Source organism: Amblyraja radiata, chromosome 13, assembly GCF_010909765.2.
Source record: "Amblyraja radiata isolate CabotCenter1 chromosome 13, sAmbRad1.1.pri, whole genome shotgun sequence".
NCBI classification, from domain to species: domain Eukaryota; kingdom Metazoa; phylum Chordata; class Chondrichthyes; order Rajiformes; family Rajidae; genus Amblyraja; species Amblyraja radiata.
The window spans coordinates 36,156,846-36,162,907 of record NC_045968.1 but is presented as its reverse complement, the minus strand read 5'-3'; the positions used below and the strand labels follow the sequence as shown (position 1 = coordinate 36,162,907).

General features: G+C 42.2%; 1 pseudogene; it reads left to right on the top strand.

Moving 5' to 3' along the window:
- Positions 1-3,048: 3,048 nt before the first annotated feature.
- LOC116979489 lies at positions 3,049-3,938 on the top strand (annotated as a pseudogene).
- The last annotated feature ends 2,124 nt before the right edge of the window (positions 3,939-6,062 follow it).

Sequence of the window (6,062 nt, the reverse complement as noted above, 5' to 3'; positions counted from 1 at the left end):
ACTTACTTAAACAAGTTTTAAAATTGCCGAAAAACCCAAACATAGACGTGGCTCACCGGGTGCGACGTGCACAAAAAAGACAAGATGCCCCCCCAAGACAGATAATAGTGAAATTTCTTGACATCTCTGCACTGGAAGATATAATGGAAAAGATTCCCTATGGATCGGATCTGACGTATGAAGGAAATAATCTCAGATTTTTCCATGATTATCCTCCTGAAATTGTCAAAAAAAGGGAAGATATATAAAAGACAAGATATATTCTGAAAGGAATCTCCAATGTACGATTTGGAGTAATGTATCCTGCAAAAATGAGGATCACCTATAACTCTGCTGAACGTTCCTTTGCGGACCCAGAACTGGCATTTAAGTATGCACAAGACATCGTAAAGGAGCAAGGCTGATTACCAGAAGTCTATAGTGGAGAACCGACGAAGATCAGACTTTTTAACAAAAGAAATTGCATTCATTAAGATGGTGGAATTCCTTTACAGTCACTGGCCAGACATGTTATCTCCCTGGAATGTGTTTTCGAGCGCACAGTTCATGTTTCACCTTGAATGAAAGACTTAAAGATAAACAAAACGAAGTCAAAGATTACAGATACAAAATCGGCCTGGGAACATGGAAAAAAATATTAACGGACTGGAATATAAAAATCTTTTGATTTAAAAAATCCTCATATTATCATATATTAACATAAAATAATCAATTAACTTTACTAACTTAATAATACTAATTTACCTCTAACGTAATTCTAACAATGACTAACCCACAGGAAGCTCAGTTCAAGACGTTAACTAACTTTAATTAAGTTTGAAGATAATTATGTAAAAATAATGATGTATACAAATATATAGCAATTAATCAAAATGATTATAATAATACTAATACAACCATGGGTGATCGAGGGGGAGGAGAGTCATACGTTTGATACTATGTTTATCCCCTCGGAACCTGCTCTTGTCTAAGATAAAAGACTGGGTTTTAAATGCGGGAAATAATGTAATAACGCCGGGCGTATAGGTAAACACGGGCATATAATTTACATATGGTAAATCTTAGTATATACTTATTGCTAGATTACTTGGAAATGCATATATATATATATTTAGAACTAAATTTCTTTCTCTTTCTTTTTTCTTGCTCTGGCTGGATAAATTCCACAAATACTAAACGGCCCATCAGCCTTTTATGACACTTGGTCAAGGGGGCGGAGCTGAATGTAGAATAACATAAACGGAAGTCCATCAAGATTTTTCCAATTTAGGTGGTCTCTTTCTCTTAAGGTATCTTCTCTTCGATACCTTAACATCACTTTTTTTTTTATTACTACGATTTTTACTTTTTTATTTTTATCACAATACACTTTCTTATCTTTTTTTAAGGTGCGTTTTAGAAAGGAGATGCCAAATAAACGCAAAAGTTCGGGACAACCACCTAACGCCCAAAGTTCTGAGGTATTTGGTTGCACCATATAACTTAAAGATATCAAATTGATCCACAATGCAAGACGACAGACATAAAAAGAATGGAGGAATTACTTTCTGTAGTTGGAACATAAGGGGTACTAATGAACCAATTAAAAGGGGCAAAATCTTTGCCCAATTAAAATCACTCAACTCTGACATAATGTTTCTGCAGGAAACACACATGAAACAACAAACACAGATAAGATTGAAGGCAAATTGGATAGGTCAAACATTTTACTCTTCATTTACTTCTAAATCCAGAGGTACGGCTATTATCATTCGAAAAGGCATACCATTTAAATCAAAGAATATTATATCAGATAAAGAGGGAAGGTATGTTATAGTTTTGGGAGAAATTCACTCCACCCCACTTACTATGATAAATATTTATGCTCCTAATTTTGATAACCCTCAATTCTTTAATAAAATCTTGGATATAATATCAGAGTTTAGTTATCAAAATGTAATAATAGGGGGAGGATTTTAATTGCGTCTTAGATCCATATTTAGACAAATCTATAAAACAAAGGAAGTGTAACATAAAATCTAAGACTAGCGAACTTTTAAACACATATATAAAAAATACTAATATAACGGATGTATGGAGAATTGCTAACCCAACTGGAAGGTAATATTCATTTTATTCAGCGGTACATAAAACTTATTCACGAATTGACTATTCCTTAGTAGACACAAAATTAATTCCATATACAATTAATCCTAAATATCATAACAGCATTATTTCCGACCACTCCCCGCTAACTTTTCTATTAAAAGTTGTCATAGTCATGGAGTCATACAGCGTGGAAACAGACCATTCGGCCAAACTTGCCCACACCGACCAACATGTTGCAGCTACACTAGTCCCACCTGCCTGCGCCTGGCCCATATACCTCTAAATCTTTCCCGTCTATGATCCTGTCCAAATGTTTCTTATCAGGTGAAAGGGAAATTTTGCCTGTCCATAGACACATAACGCTGGAGTAACTCAGCGGGTTAAATGCCCCTGTCCCACTTAGGAAACCTGAACTGAAACCTATGGAGACTTTGCGCCCCACCCAAGGTTTCCGTGCGGTTCCCGGAGGTTCCTGGAGGTTTTTGTCAGTCTCCCTATCTGCTTCCACTACCTGCAACCTCCGGCAACCACCTGCAACCTCCGGGAACCGCACGGAAACTTTAGATGGGGCACAAAGTCTCCAGAGGTTTCCGTTCAGGTTTCCTAAGTGGGACAGAGGCAGGGACAGGGCATTATTTTAGGCAGCATCTCTGAAAAACAGGATAAGCGACATTTCGCTTCGTTACCCTTCTTCAGACTGAAAGTAGTGTGTGAGGGGGGGGGGGGGGGGGGGGGGGGGGGGGGGGGGGGAGTTAATAAATTGGAGGCGAGAAAAGCCCAGACCAAATCAGGCCGGTCCATTACTTCCACGGATGCTGCCTGACCCGCTGACTTCCTCCAGCACTTTGCATTTTGCTCAAGATTTCTGCATCTGCAGTTCCTTGTTCCCCATCAAATATGTCTCAATTAAATAGCGTCAAAATGATCTCGTCATTTGTGTGATGTGTTTTTCTCTCATACTCCACCGACTGCACCAACTGTTGTTCTCCGCTGTTCTGGTCCAACGACGTCAAGAACCAATGCATAGCGAAGAGTGTCGAGTATTTGTCTTTCACCGATACCCTGGGCATGACCCTGGTCGCCCTTGCTCTGACCGGTGTCTGTATGTCGGCACTGACAGCCGGCCTGTTCTGCAGACACCGAGAGACCCCTCTGGTTAAAGCCAACAACTCCGAGCTGAGCTTCCTGCTTCTGTGGGCGCTGACCTGCTGTTTCTTGTGCTCCGTGACCTTCATTGGCGAACCTACCCACTGGTCTTGTATGTTGCGCCGCACGGCGTTCGGCGTCTCCTTCGTCCTGTGTCTGTCTTGTGTTCTGGTCAAAACCATACTGGTCCTGACGGCCGTTAGGGCGACGCACCCCAGCGATAACTGGAAGAAATGGTTTGGACAAGAGGATAAGTGTCTTCCTGCTAGCATCCGTCCAGGGTATAATCTGTGTCCTTTGGGTGGTCATCGCGCCGCCCTTCCCTGGGACCAACACGCATTTTTTGACGGGAGACGATCATTCTGGAGTGTGAGCCCGGCTCCTCGACAGCCTTCTACTCCGCATCGGGTTACATCGCTCGCTTATCCTGCATCAGTTTTGTGCTGGCCTTCCTGGCGCGGAAGCTGCCGGACAATTCCAACGAGGCAAAGTGTATAACTTTCAGTATGTTGATCTTCTGCGCCGTTTAGATCACTTTTATTCCCGCCTCTGTCAGTTCTCCCGGTAAATACACGGTGGCCGTGGAAGTGTTCGCCATCCTGGCCTCCAGTTGCTGCTTTGCATTTTTGCACCGAAGTGTTAACATTGTCGTGGTGACTCCAGAGAAAAATACAAAGAAGCACATCATGGGTAAGGTTGGATGAGAAGGAACTTCAAAGGATAAACGAAGATAGACACAAAATAGGGGGGTTGCACGTAAGGCCACTGGGTCAGAGGGCTTGACGCACGGAGCCGCTCAATCCAGCTGGAGGACATCCGTAACTTCCGGTATATGTTATTAATGCAAGAAACGTGCACTTTCCTACCTGTTAAAAACCGCCAAAATGTTGCATTTTTGCGCTGAAAAAAATTGTGGAAGTCGGGGTAAGTGTGAGAGACATGTACCCACCTTTAGAATACCAAAAGTGAAGCGAAATGAAGGTAAAGAGAAGCGAGAGCTGAAGGGACAACAGCAGCTAAAGTGCTTGGTAAACATTGGCCGTGCAGATATCGGAATTGAAAATATTGGGAATTATCGCGTTTGCTCACTGCATTTCATCAAGTAAGGCATTATTTGTGTTTTTTCTTGATTCCTTTGGTATCTAAAAAGCCTCAGAAGTGATCAATCTGGCTGTAAAATTTTCTTCAGATGCGTTTTCATTTTGTATGTAAAAACCCACTTGGGAACCATGGGCGATTAAAACAATTTACAGCTAGATTTATCACTTCTGAAACTTTTTAGATGCCAAAGGAATCAAGAAAAACACAAATAATGCCTTAGTTGATGAAATGCAGTGAGCAAACGGCCAATGTTCGCTAAGCACTCTGGCTGTTGTTGTCCCTTCAGCTCTCGCTTCTATCTACCGTCATTTCTCCTCACTTTTGGAATTCTGAAGTAGGCTAAATGTCTCACAGGCTTATCCCGATTTCCATAATTATTTATAGGCAAATATTGACAATTTCAGCGGGTTTTAACGGGCCCGCTACGCTGGAAACAATGGTAAGTGCTTACCTGCAGTTCATCGCGTGTACTCCATTTGGAGTAGCGTAGCAACAGTACGGGTCATGGGTCGTGACCCGACTGCCGTGAAACCTCCCTATACTGGAGTAATTCAGCGGGCCAGGCAGCATCTCTGGAGAACATGGATTGGCCAACGGATTCAGTCTGAAGAAGGGTCCCGACCCGATAGGACACCAATGCATGTTCTCCAGAGATGCTCCCTGAACCACCGCGTTACCCCAGCGCTTTGTGTTTTTCGTTTGTAAACTTACATCTGCAGTTAATTGTTATTACAAAAGGATGAGCTTATGTCCTGATGTTTGACTTCATACTTGCTTATAGTTCACTGCAGCAACTAAATCGCAGCGTTCAAATCCATTCACCTACCCAGCTGAATTAAATGGCTGAACATGAATTTAGATTATTTAGCATTGGAAATGTTGATATTATTCCATGGAGTTAATGATCAATATATAATCAACAAACGTACCGGGTTCAGATTGAATATGCATTTTTCCATCTGCACATTCGTTGGTATACAGTGGAAAAACCTTATTATTTTGCCATAAGATTATGTTATAGGAGTAGAATTAGGCCATTTGGCCCATCAAGTCTACTCCGTCATTCAATCACGGGTGATCGATCTCCCCTTCCTAACCCCATTCTCCTACCTTTGCCCCATAACCTCTGACACCTGTACTAATCAAGAATCCATCTATCCCTGCCTTAAAAATATCCACTGACTTGGCCTCTACAGCGTCGTGGCAAAGGATTCCACAGATTCACCACCCTCTGACTAAATACATATCTTCTCATCTCCTTCCTAAAAGAACATCCTTTAATTCGGAGGCTATAATTCCTAGTTCTAGACTCTCCCACTAATGGAAACATCCTCTCCGTATCCATTCTATCCAAGCCTTTCACCATTCTGTATGTTTCAATGAGGTCCCCCCTCATTCTTCTAAACTGCTGCGAGTACAGGCCCAGTGCTGATACACGCTCATCATGGGTTAACCTACTCCTTCCTGGGATAATTCTTGTAAACCTCTTCTGGACCCTCTCCCACCTGCCTGCATTTGGTCCATATCCTTCCAAACCTGCTTTATCCATGTACCTGTCTAACCATTTCTTAACCGTTGGGATAGTCGCAGCCTCAACTACCTCCTCTGACAGCTTGTTCCGTACACCCGCCACCCTTTGTGTGAACAAGTTACCCCTCAGATTCCTATTACATCTTTCCCCCTTCACCTTGACCCTTTGTCCTCTGGTCCTCGATTCCCCTACTCTG